Genomic DNA, 6142 nt, shown 5'->3' with positions numbered 1-6142 from the left:
TAATAAAATACGTGAATGTGTCGCTAAAAAAAGTAAATTTTCAAAATTGTAAATTTATTGTAAATTTTTGTTTGGAAATCGCTCGCTTTTAATCACGTCTGGTTCCGGTTTAACGTTAGCCGATGAAAACAGTGGTAAGTTGTGACACAAATCTACCTATAGGATCTCTAATAGAGCCAAACCGGAAACTGCACAACTTCGCTGATCTTTCAAGTGTGCTTTTTGCTTTTATAGAATTCAGCTTGCAAGGAAGAAATTTTCAGTGTGTACGCGGTTTGTTCCCGTGCTTAGCCCCGCGTGAACAAGCTCCTTTCACCCAACCAGGATCATCAACCCACCAACCTAGATCACCAGCCCATCAACTCAGCTCACCAGCCCACCAACCAGGATCACCAGCCCACCAACCAGGATCACCAAACCACCAACCAGGATCACCAAACCACCATTCAGTATCACCAAATCACCAACCAGGACCGTCATCCCTGCAACCAAAGTCAGGTAATTCACTTTTTCTTTAAGTATCTTGTTGTTGCTTACCAATTAAATAAATGAGTATCCAAAGCCTAAAAAACAGGAAATCTTGAAGCAAGATAAAATTAAATATTTTGTTTATTTTCAATTGAAATTCATGAAAACGTTAAAAAAATTTATTTTAAAAATTTGAGTGGTTCCAACAAATTATCTCAATTTCTGCAACATTTTTAATGTAAATGATCCTACACAACCCGATTTAATTTAACAACTACTTTATTCGTCTATATTTTCTGAAAAAGTGAAATTTTATAATTATTTGAATAATGATAATACAGCCCCACAAAAAAATTCTGCGATCCGAGTGAAATCACTGAAACTGTACGTTTTTGAGGTCGCTGAATCCAAATCCGGGGTCCGGTTGACCCCTTCAGGTCAGGATAAAGGTCAAGTGGAAGTCAAAATGAAGAAAAACATTGGGTTGGCGAAAACCTTTACTCTGATAAGTTTTTGGGGTCGCTGCTTCTTAATTCCGGGCAAGGTTGGCCTGATCAGGCCAGACTTGAGATCAAAATAAAAAAAATTAAATCGGCGTTAACCACTGCTACAGATTCGGATTCAGTGACCGTAAAAGAGTGAGAGTTGATGTTCTGTCCGATTCAATAGTTTTCTCCGGTCCAATACTTTGCTTCATTCTGATCTTTAAATTACTTCGAGCCCGACCTGATAAGGTCAAATTAACCATGTATTCGGATTCAGCGACCTACAAAAAGTATAGGTCTGGTGTTTAATCTCAGGTTGCCCGAAGTCAAAAAGTTTCCAGAACAAATTTAACTTTATTTTGAGGGCAAAAGCTCCAGCTTTAAATTTTGCGATAAAAAGTTTTGAAGCTTTTTAAGAAATTTGAAAATTTCAAGAAAATTCAATTTTTTAAAGATTGCTAGGAAAATTGAAAATGTTGTTTTATTGGTTAACATGAACTTAACAATAATATTCCAGCATATATTTCAAAACATTTCCAAAGGTTTTAAAAATTTTCCAAAGAATCCGGAAGATATTTTTTAAACCTGATTTTTAAAATCTTGAAATTTTAGTAAAATTTTTAATTGTTTCTGAAAATACATGAAAGACTTGCGAAAATTTAAAAAATGATTTGAAATTTAAAAAGATTTAAAAAATTAAAAACAAAATACAGATTTTTAAGATTTTTGAAAAAAGCTAGAAATATTTTAAGGCAATTATAAGAATAATTGAAGACAGTTCAAACGATATTTTGGAATTTTAGAAATTTTAAAGTGATTAATACTTTTTTTTAAACTTTCAAAAATGTCTAAGAATTCGAAAAATATTTTTGAATTGCTTTAAAACATCCACAAATTTTCAAAACAAAATACTTCACTTTTATTCAAAAAAAGGTTGTATTTTGTCTTTTCAACATCAACATGTGTGTCTTAGAGGAGAAGTAAAATATTTACGAAATATTGAATTTTCAACCTATATGTATGACTTTTTAACAAAACTGTCGAATTGTCAAGCATAAAGTTGCAGTTTTATCCAAGAATGATTAACTACAAATTAAAATAACAAAATAAAAACAAGATTTCTATTGCAAGAGAAATAATTAAAAAGCGGCTATGCTCATTTAAAAAAAACTTTCATCGAGAATTTTTATTTCAAAAACTGTTCTTTTTAATTACAGCAATAATTTTTTTATATACAATAGACATCGAAAAAATTTATTCTTTCGTCAAAATATCTTTTAATTGTATTTTCAATAAATAAACAATATAAATTAAAAAGCCATTTTTTTAGTTTTTTATTTCCAGAATTTATAAATTACCAAACTTTCTAGTGCTAGGAATCCAAAAATATCGAATGTTTCGCAATTGGGCAAATTTTTTTCCCTGAAGTTTGTTATTTGAAAATTAAAAATTTACTTATATTGTAAATTGTCGAAAATTTTATTTTTCAAAAAGTTTTATGTTCAGAAATATTATAAAATGTTCGGAAATTTTTCATATTGGATTATGTATATTTCGGCCATTTTATTTTTGGGGGTTTTTAGTCGTCCCAAATTTTTAAGGTTTCAAGGAAAGAAACTTTTCTTAAAAATTTCAGGAAAATTTACAATGATGATTTATTAAAAAAGAATTATTACTCTTTCACATTACTTAGTTTAAACAATAGTAACATTAATTTAAAAAATGAACGATTTTCCAGGGATTGCGTTTCTTCTTACTATAAAAATACAGTTTCCACGATATCGAAAACAGTTTTTGCTTCTCACTGTCCTTTTTCAGAATTATTCCTTCAGCTCTACGCTGATCCCTTGTTGTTGAAAATTAGAATTTTTTGTCCAAAATTGATTGCCCGCCCCCCTTTAAAAATCATCTTCTTTGTTGAAAATTAAACTATTTGGTTTAAAATTAATGTTTTCAAACGAAAATTCATCATTCTAGTTAAAAATTTATTATCTTTCCTAACAAGAATTATTTTAAAGAAAATTGTTATTATTGTGAAAAATTAAAATACTTTCTTAAAAAAATATTCTTTTTTTGTATGTATTTTTAAATGGGGTTATAGGATTTTCTCAATTTAATAAGAAAAAAGAGATAGAAGCCTGCTTCAAGAGACTTATTTTTAGATTTTTAGAGAAACAACTTTGCTCTTACATTATTTTTATCTTGTTTTTATTACTATTTATCGAAGTTCAAAATAATTTAAATAATCAAAGTTATTATATTTACATGTTGATAACATTTAAATTATTACATTTATTATCATAATTACATTTCTTGAATAAATTGAACAAATTAAAAAGAAACCTTCGTTTTCTAAAAATAGAATATAGTTTTCTGGAAAGTGGCGTTTATTCGCAAAAATTTCTAATCAGCAAGTTAAAATTACCTTGTATCAAGAAAATATGGAACAAAAGGTTAACGAAGGTCGTACCTCCAAAGACAAAATTTTTAAACAAAAATATAATAGTTAAATTTTCTGTTGAAAAAATTAATTTTCAAGCAAAAAAGCGAATTTTTTAATAGAATAGTTGCATTATTAGCCATAGAGATGAATTTTGAAGTAAAGTTATGAATTCTTAATGCAAACAATAATTTGTAAACAAGTTAGTATAACCTTGGACACAAAAAATATTAATTTTCAGCGGAAAACTTAATAGTGGTTATTTCATCTAAAAAATATTATAATATTCACTTTTTTGTTAAATAATTAATTCTGAACCTCGAAAAGTTAAAATAAATATTCTTGACAAAGCAGTTTAATTTATAACTAAAGAATTAAATTTTTAACCAACATAAAATAATTTTTAAATAAGAAAACTAGATAGCTAAAAAAGGTCAATCTATAAACACATAGCTGAAATTTCCACTAAAAAGATCAATGTTCGAAAAAAGAAAACGGAATTAAAATAAATGAGTCAAATTTTCAACCGAGCAAAAAGATTTTTCGGCTAAGAACAACTTATGATGATCATCAAAGTTAATTTTCCACTAAAAGAGATAAATGTTTTTATTTATTTTTTATTTATTATTATTCATTAATATCTATTATATACCATATATATTAATTATATTATTTTATATTATTATTTTTTTGTTTATCTATTTCATTTTTATCTGATTTTCATTAAAATAGTTTATTTTAAACCAAAGAGATAAATTTTCAACAAACAACGTAAAATGCCAATGTTGATATTTCAACAAAAAATGTTTTTAATTAAAAGCCCTTCAATGGAACCAAAAAAAGTAACATTTTCGAGAAAAAATAGTCCCATTTATGATACGAGTAATTTAAGAGAATCTGTATTATCATCAGAGATAAATACCATTAATCAATGTAGATACCTTCTTTACCACCGTGAGATTAGAAATCAACCTATCGATCAAGTTAACCCTTTCAATAACAGAAAATAATAATTTCCATAATAGATAGAAAAAATTTTTTTTTTAATTTTTAAATAAATTTTTTTCTGAAAAAATATCTACTCTTGTGGCTCCACTGAGAATCGAAGCACAGAACTTTAAATACAAATCTACATATAAATCAAGTTAACTCTTCCAATAACAGAAAATACTTACTTATTTTCAGAGTAGGTAAAAAATAAATTTGTTACATTATAAAATTAAGTTTTTTCTGAAAAAAGATCTACTCTCATCGCTCCAATACGCATCGAATTGATTGATGGCGTCTGTCTGATGATAATACTGAGACATTAATACAAAATGACGGCTGTGTGCTTTTTAATATAGTCAAATATGGATTTAGTGTTGGTTTTGGTACTTAATGTAACAATAAATCAAGTCTCGAAACTGTCTTGTCTCTTTCAGTTTTATCTCCCTGGTTCGTCACGCCTGATTGAACATAGCACACCCCCTCACAGCTCCTTTCACACAATTCCGTAGCACGATTGGGCTGAATGGGAAATTTACCGGTCAAAATCACCTAGAGCCTACAATTCTTAATCGATTTTCTCATTTTTTTGGAAGTGATTAGCAAAATTTGCATGGGAACGTCTATAGATTAGATTTATTAATTTGAACAGTTTATCTTTTTTGCATAAATAAACAATGAGCGATGATGAGACATTTTTTAATGATCAGTCTTTGTCTTCAAGTAAATAACTAATATAATCTAATTTGAGATGAAAATGAATGTCTGAGTACCTAAAGAATATAAATAATTAATCGTATATCGAATCTAAATATTATAAACAAATTATATTTAAAAAATGTCAACATCTTATCTTTAAATTAAATCAAAAGTGATGTTTAGTGAAGAATGTCCATCGATATTATTTGTTCATTTTACAAACAAATTTTATAAACAAATGTATAGTTTGACCTTTTATAGACAGAAAGTAACCGTTTGCTTTCAAATCGTCTCTAAAACACATAACTGGTGATTTTTATAGCTGCAGACTTGTCATTGAATATTATTTATCTTAAAAACAAAATTTTATGAACGAATGCATAGTTTAGCTACTTATGAGCAAAAGTTAATTTACTTTCATTCTTAATGCCTTTAAATTATATAAGCGGTGAGGTTTAGTAATGAATGATTGTGATTCAATATTATATGTTCATTTTATAAACAAATTTTCTAAACACATAATTTCGTACGAGTAGTCTTTACCACTACATTATCACTTACATGATTTAAAGACGATACAAAATAAACAAATCATATTGATTATCAATTATTTGTCACAAAATTTATGTAATTTAAAGACAACTAGAGAGGAAGTCGATTACTTTCTCTCTATGAATGACCAAACGATGCATTTGCTTATAATATTTTGATTTCCGCTAAATTATATTCATGGTTATAAATAATATTGATAAACATGACTTATATTTATCAATCATCCACGATTCTTTCTTTCGTCGCCTGACCATCCTAACCTCACCTGTGATTTGACTCAAGAGTAAGCCAATCGCGCGAAACCCCCTCCCAGCAACATCGCCAAATCGATTATCGCTAGTAAACCCCCACTCGTTACGGCGTCAATGGTGCGCCGCAGCTGCAGCAAAGCCCCTAAAAGTACGGTCCGCGAGACCCAGAAGTCAGATCTCCCCGGGCTTCGACCCAAGGTACATCTCCCTGGCCTCTCCGCTCAAACCCTGACCCGAGCGAAGAAGACCCAAACCAAGGG

At 28.7% G+C, this 6142-nt stretch overlaps 1 protein-coding gene across 1 annotated transcript in view; it reads left to right on the top strand.

Moving 5' to 3' along the window:
- The first annotated feature begins 391 nt into the window (after nucleotides 1–391).
- LOC117175651 overlaps nucleotides 392–6142 on the top strand; it is an 8379-nt gene continuing 2628 nt past the window's right edge. The window contains exon 1 of the mRNA XM_033365369.1: nucleotides 392–498. The gene's annotated coding sequence lies outside the window, so the exon portion shown is untranslated. The remainder of the gene's footprint in view (nucleotides 499–6142) is intronic.

The sequence above is a fragment of the Belonocnema kinseyi genome, chromosome 1 (assembly GCF_010883055.1).
Source record: "Belonocnema kinseyi isolate 2016_QV_RU_SX_M_011 chromosome 1, B_treatae_v1, whole genome shotgun sequence".
Taxonomy (NCBI): Eukaryota; Metazoa; Arthropoda; class Insecta; order Hymenoptera; family Cynipidae; genus Belonocnema; species Belonocnema kinseyi.
The sequence above is the reverse complement of the archived record's forward strand: the minus strand, read 5'-3'. Positions and strand labels throughout refer to the sequence as shown.